Source organism: Manis javanica, chromosome 3 (genome assembly GCF_040802235.1).
Source record: "Manis javanica isolate MJ-LG chromosome 3, MJ_LKY, whole genome shotgun sequence".
NCBI lineage: Eukaryota > Metazoa > Chordata > Mammalia > Pholidota > Manidae > Manis > Manis javanica.
In genome coordinates, this window is record NC_133158.1 from 73,917,185 (window position 1) to 73,931,095 (window position 13,911).

The following is a 13,911-nucleotide window of genomic DNA, read 5'->3' on the forward strand; positions in this document are numbered from 1 at the left end:
TATGAAAATATAGTTAATACAACTCCTCCTAAAGGAGCAACAGGAAAGAAGGCTGTGCCATACTGCATAAACCTGGAGAAAAGAACTCATGGAACAGGGTAATTACCAAAGCCGTGAACCGGTGGGACTGAAGCCATTCCCCCACCCCAGGTCCCTGGCAGGAGGAACAGAAATGGAGCGGGGACAGGGTAGAAGCCAAGACTGCTGACCACCCAGCCCTGGAACTCTCCTCTGAGAGTATGAACCTACATTGCATGGTGCTTGAGATTACTGGGGTTGGAAAGCTCAGAGAGGTGGAATACTTGGAGAGACAGATTCCAGCTGCTTGTGGAAAACACAGATCCACATCTGGCTGCTCTGGGCCAAAGAAAGACAGGCAGTCAGAGACTTCCTAACAGTGAGAGAGCTGCTAAAGAGGCAAGGATTGCACAGAGCTTCCTACTCAGGAGAAAAGACAGGTGGACAAAATTGTCAAGGTGCACTCTGCCCAGCAGGTTGGGAACATTCAGGAACTTCAAGCGCTCCATCCCCCTGGCTGGCTATGCAGCTCCAAAGCCCCCCACTGTAATACATAACCTGTGGTGCTTCCTCCTGGCCGGCATTGGCTCTCAAACTGGCAGCCCCTGCATTGGTGTCAGGTCATCCAGAGGGAGGCCCCATCTATGGCAGCTACACATGCAAAGCACAGAGGCTTACACCTGTGCACCATGCCCACTGGTTCTCTCAGTGGAGATGGGCACAGCAGCCGGCAAGCAAGACACAGCTCTTACCTCCCCCCAGGGCACCAGTGCTGCTCTCCTTTGACCTCTGACATTGCTCCAGGGGCTGAGCAGCTCCAGAGAGTAGAGCTTCTGGACACCAGAGGGCGCCACATACAAATATGAAGTCAGAGGAACCTGGTTCAAACCAAAATCCCACAAACAAGAAAAAGGGCCAAAAGAAAGTGAACTTACCAATCTTCCTGCAAGAGATTTCAAAATAAAAATCATAAACATGCTCATGGAGGTACAGAAAAATATTCAGGAACTCAGAAGAATTCAGGAGATTCAATCATTAAGGAATACAATATCTGAAATGAAATATACAATGAAGGAATTTAAGACCAGATTAGATGTAGTAGAGGAGATGATAAATGGAACAGAAATTAGAGAAGATGAATACAAAGAAGCTGAGGCACAGAGAGAAAAAACGATCTCTAGGAATGAAAGAATATTGAGAGAACTGTGTGACCAATCAAAATGGAACAATATTCACATTATAGGGGTACCAGAAGAAGAAGAGAGAGAAAAAGGGATAGAATGTGTCTTTGAGGAGCTTTGAGACTCATATTAGAACAGTTGAACCTAACAGACAGTTACAGAACACTCCACTCAAATGCAGCAGGATACACATTCAAGTGCACGTGGAACATTTTCAAGAATAGATTGTATACTAGGCCACAAAAAAGAGCCTTGGTAAATTCAAAAAGATTGAAATTGTACCAACCGGCTCCCACAAACTTCCCAATCTGGAGAAGGAGATAGTATCTCAGGCCCTGGAGGTTCACAGATCTCCCAACACAAGGGACCGATGGAAGACAACACCAAGACATATAATAATTAAAATGGCAAAGATCAAGGATAACGACAGACTATTAAAAGCAGGCAGAGAGAGAAAAAAGATCACCTACAAAGGAAAACTCATCAGGCTATCATCAGACTACTCAGTAGAAACCTTACAGGCCAGGAGGGAGTGGCATGATATATTTAATGTAATGAAGGGCCTGGAACCAAGAATACTCTACCATCAAAGATTATCATTTAAATTTGAAGGAGGGATTAAACAACTTTCAGATAAGCAAAACCTGAGAGAATTTACCTCCCACAAACCATCCCTACAGTGTATTTTGGAGGGACTGCTCTAGATGAAAGTATTTCTGAGGCAACATAGCTGTCACCAGAGGAAATACAACCACAGTAAAGGAAGTCAAACAATTAATTACTAAGCAGAAACAAAATCAAATTGACTACCCCCAAAGTCAGTGAAGGGATAGACAAAGAGTACAGAATATGATACCTAATATATAAAGAATGGAGGATGAAGAAAAATGATGGGGAAAAAAAGAACCTTTAAATTGTGCTTGTAATAGCATACTGCATTAAGTTAGACTTAAATAGTAAGGAAGTTACATTTGAACCTTTGGTAACCACGAATCTAAAGCCTGCAATGGCAATAAGTACATACCTGTCTATAATCACCCTAAATGTAAATGGTCTGTCTAAATGCACTAATCAAAAGATTTAGAGGCACTGAATGGATAAAAATACAAGACACATCTATATGCTGCCTACAAGAGACTCACTTCAAAACCAAAGACATACACAAACTAAAAGTGAAGGGATAGAAAAAGATATTTCATGCAACTAATATGAAGAAGAAAGTAGGAGTCTCAGTACTTGTACCAGACAAAACAGACTTCAAAACAAAGAAAGTAACAAGAGACTAAGAAGGACATTACATAATGATAAAGGAGTCAGTCCAACAGGAAGATATAACCATTATAATCATGCACCCAACCCAGGAGCACCACATATATGATACAAATACTAACAGAATTGAAGGGGAAAATAGAATGCAATGCATTCATTTTAGGAGACTTCAACACACCACTCAATTCAAAGGACAGATAAACCAGACAAAATAAGTAAGGACACAGAGGCACTGAACAACATATTAGAACAGTTGAGCCTAACAGACAACTACAGAACACTCCACCCAAAAGCAGCAGGATACACATTCAAGTGCACATGGAACATTTTCAAGACTGGATTATATACTAGGCCACAAAAAGAGCCTTGGTAAATTCAAAAAGATTGAAATTGTGCCAACCAGCTTCTCAGACCACAAAGGTATGAAACTAGAAATAAATTAAGCAAAAAATGAAAAAGCCCACAAAAACATGGAGGCTTAACAACACGATCCTAACTAATCAATGGATCAATGACCAAATAAAAACAGATCAAGCAATATATGGAGACAAATGACAACAATTATTCAACACTGCAAAATCTGTGGGACGCAGTGAAGGCTATGCTAAGAGGGGAGTATATTGCAATACAGGCCTACCTCAGGAAAGAAGAACAATCCTATATGAACAGCCTAAACTCACAATTAACGAAACTAGAAAAAGAAGAAAAAATGAGGCCCAAAGTCAGTAGAAGGAGGGACATTAAAAAGAATAGAGCAGAAATAAATCAAATCGAGAAGAATAAAACAATAGAAAGAATCAATGAAAGCAGGAGCTGATTCTTTGAGAAAATTAACAAAATAGATAAACCCCTAGCCTGACTTATCAAGAAAAAAAGAGAGTACACACATAATCAGAAATAAGAAAGGAAAAATCACTACGGACACCACAGAAACAAAGATTTATTAGAGAATACTTTGAAAAATTATATGCTAACAAACTGGTAACCTAGAAGAAATGGACAACTTTCTAGAAAAATACAACCTTCCAAGGCTGACCCAGGAAGGAACAGAGAGTCTGAACAGATCAATTACCAGCAATGAAGTTGAATTGGTAATCAAACAACTACCTAAGAACAAAACACCTGGATCAGATGGCTTCACTGCTGAATTTTATCAAACATTTAGTGAAGATGTGATACCCATCCTCCTTAAAATTTTCCAAAAAGCAGAAGAGGAGGGCATACACCCAAACTCATTCTATGAGGTCAGCATCACTCTAATACCCAAACCAGGCAAAGACACCACACACAAAAAAGAAAATTACAGACCATAATCCCAGGTGAACATAGATGAAAAAATACTCAACAAAATATTAGCAAACTCAATTCAAAAATACATAAAAAATACCATCCAACATGATCGAGTAGAATTTATTCCAGGGATGCAAGTATGGAACAAAATTTGAAAATCCATCATCATAAACCATATCAACAGAAAGAGGAACAAAAATCACATGATCATCTCCATAGATGCTGAAAAAGCATTTGACAAAATTCAACATCCATTCATGATAAAAACTCTCAACAAAATGGAAATAGAGGGCAAGTACCTCAACATAATGAAGGCCGTATATGATAAACCCACAGCCAACATCATACTTGACAGCGAGAAGCTGAAAGCTTTTCTTCTAAGATTGGGAACAAGACAAGGATGCCCACTCTCCCCACTTTTATTCAACATAGTTCTGGAGGTCCTAGCCATGGCAATCAGACAACACAAAGAAATAAAAGACATCCAGATTGATAAGGAAGAAGTTAAACTGTCACTGTTTGCAGATGACATAATATTGTATATAAAAAACCCCTAAAGAATCCACTCCAAAACTACTAGATCTAATATCTGAATTCAGCAAAGTTGCAGCATACAAAATTAATACACAGAAATCTGTTGCATTCCTATACACTAATGATGAACTAGCAAAAAGAGAAATCAGGAAAATAATTCCATTCACAAATGCATCAAAAAAATAATAAAATATCTAGGAATAAACCTAATGAAGGAAGTGAAAGATCTATATCCTTAAATCTACAAGACACTCATGAGAGAAATTAAGGAAGATACCAATAATGGAAACACATCCTGTGATCATGCATAGGAAGAATTGATATTGTCAAAATGGCCATCCTGCCTAAAGCAATCTACAGATTCATTGCAATTTCTATCAAAATACCAACAGCATTCTTCAATAAACTAGAGCAAGTAGTTCTAAAATTCATATGGAACCACAAAAAAATCCTGAATAGCCAAAGCAATCCTGAGAAGGAATAATAAAGCTGGGGGTTACACTCCCCGACTTCAAGCTCTACTACAAAGCCACAGTAATCAAGAAAATTTGGTACTGGCACAAAAACAGAACAATAGGCCAATGGAACAGACTGGAGAGCCCAGATATAAACGCAAGCATATATGGTCAATTAATATATGATAAAGGAGCCATGGACATACAATGGGGAAATGACAACCTCTTCAACAGCTGGTGTTGGCAAAACTGGACAGCTACATGCAAGAGAATGAAACTGGATTATTGTCTAACCCCATACACAAAAGTAAACTCAAAATGGAAAAGACCTGTATGTAAGTCATGAAACCATAAATCTCTTAGAAGAAAACATAGGCAACAATCTCCTGAATATAAACATGAGCAACTTTTTCCTGAACACATCTCCTTGGGCAAGGCAAACAAAAGAAAGATTAACAGGTGGGACTACATCAAACTAAAAAGCTTCTGTACAGCAAAGGACACCATCAGTAGAACAAAAAGGCATCCTACACTATGGAAGAATATATTCATAAATGACATATCCGATAAGGGGTTGACATCCAAAATATATAAAGAGCTCATGTACTTCAACAAACAAAAAGCAAATAACCCAATTAAAAAATGGGCAGATGATATGAACAGACAATTCTCCAAAGAAGAAATTCAGATGGCCAAGAGACACATGAAAAGATGCTCCACATTGCTAATTATCAGGGAAATATAAATTAAAACCACAATGAGGTATCATCACCTCATACCAGGTAGGATGGCCAACATGAAAAAGACTAGGAACAACAAATGCTCACAAGGATGCGGTGAAAGGGGAACCCTCCTACATTGCTGGTAGGAATGTAAACTAGTTCAACCATTGTAGAAAACAATACGGAGTTTCCTCAAAAAACTAAAAATAGAAATACCATTAGACCCAGGAATTCTACTCCTAGGAATTTACCCAAAGAAAACTCAGATTCAAAAAGATATATGCATCCCTATGTTTATTGCAGCGCTATTTACAATAGCTAAGATATGGAAGCAACCTAAGTGTCCATCAGTAGATGAATGGATAAAGAAGAAGTGGTCCATATACACAATGGAATGCTATTCAGCCATAAGAAAGAAAGAAATTCTACCATTTGCAACAACATGGATGGAGCTAGAGGGTATCATGCTCAGTGAAATAAGCCAGGCGGAGAAAGACAAATACCAAATGATTTCCCTCATTTGTGGAGTATAACAATGAAGTAAAACTGAAAATACAAAACAGCAGCAGACTCACAGACTCCAAGAAGGGACTAGCATTAACAAAGGGGAGGGGGGTGGGAGGGCGGGCGGGTAGGGAGGGAGAAGGGGTTGAGGGGTATTATCATTAGTACACATGGTGTGTGTCGGGTCTCTGGGAAGACAGTGTAGCACAGAGAAGTAGGGACTCTGTGGCATCTTACTACACTGATGGACAGTGACTGCAATGGGATATTGGGGGGGGATCTTGATAATATGGGTGAATGTAGTAAACACATTTTTTTCCTGTGAAACCTTCCTAAGAGTGTGTATCAATGATACCTTAATAATAATAAAAGAACAACAACAACAACAACAAAGGTTTGCACACTGGGTAGCTCTAACAATAGAAATTCATTATCTCATAGCCCTGGAGACTAGAAGTCAAGATCAAGGTGTCAATAGGGTTGGTTCTTTCTAAGAGATGTGATAGAGAATTGATTCCATGCACCCCCCCACCGCCGTGCGGTTTTAATATATCAGCTCCCATGAGACCAGAGAGTACTACCATGAAGACAAATCAACATAAGTCAGATAGATGATAGATAGATGATAGATTGATACATACATACATACACACACACACACACACACACCTGACTTTGGGAAACTGCACACATAAATGAGATGTCTGCTCCTTTGAGTAGCTTTGAGGATGTATACCAAGAACTAAATACTTGTATAATGAGGATTGAATAAAGCAAAATGTTGCCTGAAATATAAGATTTTTCAAATGTGATTTTTTTTTATTACAAACTGGTACCATTCTCCCAGTATCATCAACCCCACAATCTTGTAAACATATATCCAAAAAGTACAATGAAAAACAACAGGAATATATTATCTAACTTACAAATGTTCAGTTTTAGGGGCACAATTACATACTGAGGGTCACATATCTGTAAGCTATTGTAACTCCTGTTCTCAAATTTCTGTATATTATGCTCCCAAGTTAAGAATGAAAACAGGTTTGGGAACGCCAGAGTTGTAAGCAATCTTCCATGTTAGAAAACTGTCCAACAAGAGGCAATCTTACCCTTTCTGGAAAAGTTTCTAGGCTCAAAGCACTTAAATGAAAAGGAAATGGTCTGAAACCATGTCAGAACTGGAAAAGATATAAATAAATAAATGAATAAAATAAAAAATAAAAAAGCTACACCCTGTCTTAGAACTGAAAGTCAAAGTTACAGGAAAGTTCTAAGAAATACCATATTTGATAAAGCCATCCCTAATCAACACTCGTAACATCTATTCTCTAAATTCTTGATTTTTCTAATCATTCATTACTGGCCAGTATATAGTGGGACAAGAACAACGGAAATAAAAACAATGTTAATAGTAGCTTTTATATCAAGAACCACAGAATGCTGTAAAAATAGTTGGTTCATACAGAGTAATCACTATACCCTCAAAGTACATACAGTTAAATGGAAAATACACATAAGTAAGTCCAATACAATAAATGCCGTATATGTTATCACACTGTACTGGAATCATGTGCTTATGGTAAGTGCTTAAGAACTAACTTACTGGGCCCTTACTATATGCAAGAGTTTAGTGTTAAAGTATTTAACCCAACAAACATCATGGCCCTTCTAGTACTGTGGAAGGGAAGAGGGTATGATACATTCCTTCTAGAAAGACAAGTGATGAGGCTGGCCAGCATTTTGTCAGCCTACAAGAGGTGCAAGAACTCCAGAGGTAAAGCTTTTCAACTAAGAACAGCACACATGATAAAACACTGTTATTTAGGCGTGGGTAAGAAGTAGTGGGGACTGAAGAACACAGAAAGGACTAGTGAGGTATGTTGTGCCTGAAGGTAAAGCATTGTGCAAGACACTCTAGGATCCTAGGAATCACAGGACTAGGGAATCACTTGCTTGAGGTCAGAGGTCACTGGGCACCATGAAAGTACCCAGAGGCATTAGGGTGTGCCTACCAGGAATTGCCATATTAAATGACAATCAGGCAACAGGTAAAGGGAAACAATTTTCATGCCTTTTCTTCATATTCCTCTTTTGTTTAATTTTCAAAGGAAACCTGGGCAGTATTCTTGAATATTCATTTTTTGTATATTTTTCATCCCTACTGCCACTACCCTCTTTTGGGTCTGAATTATGACTCCGGTAGAATTTTAAATAGCCTCTAAGTGGCTTCCATGGCTCTAAGTGCACAACAGAATCAAGTTTCTGAAATCCAAATCCAATGTTACTTCTTGTCATAAGACCCCTATGGCTTTGTAGGGTAGGAACTGCGTGTCAGCTTTCCTCTGTGACCTTATCTCCCACCTCAGGCCCACTTTGCTTCTGCTGAGCTTGCAGTTTCCCAGTGTGCTCCCTGTCTTTGTGCATGCTAGTCCTCTGACATTCTTTTCCCTTTTGCCAGCAGCTGTCTCTTTGTCTTGGACACCCAGCTCAGGTACTCCCTCCGTGGAGCATTTCCTGCCTTCGCCCACAGGCTGGGGTGAGCAGCCATCCACTGTGTCTCTCACAGCACCATCATTATGACTACTTGCCATGTGGTTTTCCAATTTTTTCTTCCACAGGTGGCTCTGACTAGATTGAACTTCCTTAGTAGAGGAAGCATGTCTGATTTTGTCTGTGTCCCAAGCTCCTAATATAGAGCCCACCACCCAGTACACAAAAAAATGTTTCAAATAAAAATTGCAGCCTTAAGCAGCCAAACGTGGAAACAGTCATGAGCTCCACCACTAGCCACCTGTGTGCAATGGCGTCTCTTTTCTCTGATCCTTCTTTCTTCACCCATGGACCAGAAGTTACATAAGCTTACTCACCAATGTGATTATAGCAGACACCTTAGTTTTTGTTCACTGTTTAAATGGGGAGCAAAAATTATTGAATAACAAAAAAAAAAAAAAACAGATTCACAAAGTAAAAGCCAGAAGATTTTAAAATTTATTTCTGTAAAGCTCAAATCTGTTTCCAGTAATTAGAGGCTAAGAGAACAGTTAATTCTTTACAAAGAGGTAATGACAAACATCTATAGGAGACTACTACTCACAAATTCTCACGATGATATAATACTGGTTAAGAGGACAGGCTCTGGAGCCAGATTGCCTAGGATAAATTCTTACCTCTGCCACTTCCAAGCTATGTGATTTTAGGCAAGTGTCCTAACTTCTCTGTGCATTAGTTGCCTCATCTGTAAAATGGGAATAGCAACCATATCTACTAGTAAAGAACTGACAGAGGGACTCATTGAGTAAATGCAGATAAAAAACTTAGAATATACCTAGTACCAGGGAACGACCAACAAGTGGCAGCTCTCAATACCATGTATTCAGGAACTTAAGCCACATTTCATCTCCCACAGTCCCCAGAGTAGACAGCAAGTAGAAGCTTGTCCGACTTGGCCTATCAGTTCACACAGCGAGGGGAACACGATTGCTCTGACTAAAACTGAGGACATTTGAAACTTCAGGGGATAATGAGCTGCACATTCTGCTGATAAATTGCAGAATTGAGTTTTTAATATAAAACCTTCCTCCTATCAGCACTCTTCCTGTGCTTGCTTGCTACTCTCAGCCTTGTGAAGTGAAGGTGGATGCTGGAAATGGGGAGCTGGCTAGACCACTGCAGCCAGGCTGCATTCTTCCCCAGTAACTGCCTCCTAGACCAAATATTCAGAAGCTATTTTATTAATAGATGAAAGCCTTTTTTTTAATTTAAAATATAGTTCAGGAACAAAAACTAATTTTGTTTTTGTTGTGTGGAGAAAAGTGGCATGACCAGTGGGTTCCTGCAGCTACTCTGCCCCTGGCTCCACACCAAACGTAGCAGGATGTTGAAGAGAACAGTTCCTTTTTTTCTAGAATAAGACTAATGCCCAAAGCTGAAAACAACAGATGTTAAGTGCCTCCATATTCTAAAAACCTACCTAGCAAGGACCCATTAAGAGGCTGGTGGCAGAACTCTCTTCCACAGCCCCAAAAGTATAAAAGCAGAAAGTGATGGACTCAAGGGCTGACCGAAGAGAAGTGAGTGAAGGTGAGAATGCTGTAGATGGAATTCACCTCTCTCAATCCAAGCAGGTATCTCCAGAGGACAGCCAACCACAGAGACTGGGAAAAGGGTCGTCTCATTCTATCGGATGTCTACCTATGCAGTGAACTTACAGATCTGCCATCCGTAGGTGAGCAGAGTGGAGACAATGGTCAGGAGGAGTCTGCACGAATCACCTGGCAAGCCACCACCTCCCTGGGGGAGCAGGGCGCCGTCCACTCCCCGGGGACCAGCAGACCCCAGCAAGGCAGCCTAGCGTGCGCTGTCCTGACAGGCCCCGCGAAGGCTGCCTGCCGGGCTTTCCTGGAACGCGAGCGGCAGCAGAACTTGGGGCGCATGCCACCGGACCGGCCCTGAAGGAGTCCGCCGGGGGGGAGCTTAGGCGTCAGACAATAACCCGGTGAGCGACTGGAGAAGTCGTACACGAACTCAGTGACGGTGTTCACATCTGGGGACTTCCCACACAGATGAAACAAAAAAACAGCATCTGTGAAGCACTACAGTAAGTCTGTGAACTAAAAAGGGTTTTGCTCTCTTCCTTGAACCCTTCCCGTCTTCTCCCAACGCCGAAGAGGCAGAAACCTGAGTGAAGAGGATGGCAGAGAAGAAATCTTGCTCTTTCTCTTCTCCTGGTCCCTGAGGTTGGAGCCTGGATGGGGCGGGGGGACAGTGCACGGGACAGACTGTACTGGAATGCTGGTGACCAGGCAGTCACGAGGGAATTGATAGTCAAAAGTAGTGATTAGAGAAAACCCATCACACCTCACCATGCTGGCAGCCCATCAAAAGGCTCAATAGATGTGTTACTAAAAATAAAACAATCTTTTCATTTCCCATGGACTTTGGTGGTTTCCTTAGCTTCAAAACAATAAAGTATTCAAAGTCAGCCATCACTAGAGGTTCCTTCTCTGGGCATATGCTGTGAGCCAGGCAGACCTATTTAATTTCTCTGGGAAAACTTCCTGCCTGGCCAGCTCTGTTCTGTCCAGGACTCAAGTCACAAACTCTGGTTAACAGTCTCTTCAGCAGAGACCCTCTCCTCTTTGTTACCCAGGAGTGCAGGGTCCCACTCATCCCCTACTCTTCCTAGGCAGACACTCCTCCTCCTCCAGAAAACTATTCAAACCTCACTCGTGAGCTTGTTTATAACATAAATATATGGGGCATGAAGTAAAACACCTGGCAGCACCTTACCTAGAATGTCAGGGGCTGTGCGGAAATTACTCTCAAAAGGAACTGTACTTTTCCCTGAAGAAATGTTCCAGTGGAAGATGTAAAGTTTCTCTGCAGAAAATTAAACTTAACCACAAATACCTAGGCCCTAAGCTATTCAGACATGAATCAAAAATAGCAGTACCAGGGTACTTATTTGTATAAATGTTTAATCACAAGTCATGTGCAATGTTATTTATCTGGAATTGCCTGCAAAATAAGGGAGAATAGATGGTCAAAAGCAAGACTAATGTATCTCAATTGGGCTTTTTAATCAGTGCTAACATAATTAAACATTTATATAGCACTTTGGGTTTAGGAAAGCTTTATATTATGTTTTCCAAGTTATAGTTCTCAGAACTCCTTTGAAATAGGTGCATTATATTTGGTAACTTCTCTTTGCACATAAAGAGAATTTATAAGCCAGAGAACAAAAATAACTTTCCCTGGGTCACTCAACAATTCACAAGAGCAGCTAGAATTATAATCCATCAATTAGTTCCACTCTAACACATCAGACATTAAAAATAGACCTTAAAAGAATCAGGCAGATCTAAGTAATCCTTTTGTGAGCAAGAAAGGGAATTGAAAATGAGCAAGTGACTTTCACCTATTATCATTAGTGCATGATGGTAACTCTGATGGGCCGTCAGCTCAATAAGGTGTGATGGCCAGAATGGGCCAGAAAGAGAAACATGCTTACTTATTGACCATATGGTTTTTATTAAGAATGGTTTGGCAATTGGTCAACACCATCCTGCCAAGTAAACAGAATCACGTAGCTGAAGCTGAACTATACACTGCAAATTCTGCTAAATTGTTCAGGAATCATCCATCTGCATTCCAACGTGGCTGAGCAGCATGGGGTCACTCCAGCTAGTCATGTTCCATGCGTAAAAATGCCTGTATTTTCATTACTTTACTGTGTAATTAAAAAGAGGGAAAATTATGTTACAGTGCACCATATCTCAGAAAAAGAAAAGCAGGTAATTGCTTGATTCAGTGAAAATCTACTACACAGGGAAGAGGAACACATACATATTCTCACAAGTTAAATCCAAAAGCATCTATTTCATCTGTGAAGCTCCAGTGTGTAACACAGAAGCACTTTGGGCCACCAAGCTATTAATCTCCAAGAAGCTATAAACTTGTCATGTTAAGGACCCTGCAAATTCAGCTTGAATATACTTTGCTTTTCACATTAATGGCATGTAAGGACACTTAAGCCTCTCATTTTAGCACCTTGAGAAGACCAATGTCCTTGTTCTTCTCTCAAAGGACCACTACCACTTCGATGCGTGACTTGTCAATCCTTTGCGATATTAACCCATTAAATTAAACTCACTTGGATTTGAAGACAGGAACAAGAGTACTTGCTTCCCTTTAGAGGTCACACACTATGAGTCCACCTGGGAAAATTCAGAAGTATCCAAGCCCTCCACTGTTGATTAAAATCTGTTCTGATATCAGTAAGGAGTCAAGCTTCACTTTTCTCAGGGGAACAGTCAGGGATCTGATAAAACATGACAGACAAAATGCAAATCATGGCATCGATTAGGTGGTGCTTGTGCTCTATTTAAGTTAAACTTAGCTAAGTTAAACTCTAGCATCCTCAGATTTTACTTCATGCCCAAATTTCTTCATCTCGAAAGAAGCATTAATATATGCCCCATAATGTTGTAAAACTCCAGAGGCAAGTTTAAACAACTTGAAATGGCTTTGGGATGATCTGTACATTTTTTAAAGAATGTGCTGTTCAATTCTTTACATTTTTTACAGAGATCAGGAATCAGAACTCTCTTTCATTGATGGTTTATGGTCTTATTTTCCCCAATTTCCCTAATATGCAGCTTCCATATGTAGTTTCATCTCATACAAGTTCTTAGAGGGAATTTCTAAAAACTTGATTGTCTCAGTGGGAAAGGGCCCCAGAAAGAGTTCTGGCTTCTAATGTTCACCCATAACTGCAGAGGTCATTAGCCCATGATATCATTCTTCTGTTAACTTCCTTGTCATGTAAAGATGTAGGAGAAATGCTCATCAGATTGGTGACTTCCATGTTTGTTTTTGAACCATATAAGCAAGTCATGTCATCTCTTTAGGCTCATTTCCTCATCTACAACATTATCAAGTTTGGACAAACCTTATCTATAGATTCTTTCAAGTCTAAATATATACAGGGAGGTGGCTGTCACCAAGATAGCAACATAGAAGCTCCTGGATTTTTCTCCTCCCAAAGACATACCAAATACACAGATACACATGGATCAATTCTGAGAAAAATTCAGAAACTAGATAACTGACTCCTACATATCAGGTGACTGAAAAAATACCCACGTCTACAAAGGTAGGAAAGACTAAGATGCACTCTTGCGACAGACCCCATGTGCCAGCACAGCACCATGCAATCCAGAGGGAACCCCCAGCTCCTGGCTTTTCTTTGAGGAGCAAAGGGGTTGGCGAAATGGTATAAACTTTCAGTTATAAGATCAGTAAGATCTGAGGAGCTTCCGTATAGCAATGTGATTATCATTGATAATACTATTTCATATAACAGAAATTTGCCAGTGGAATAGAAACTGTTCTCACACACACAGAAAAGGTAAAATATGTGAGGAACGCATTGGGTTA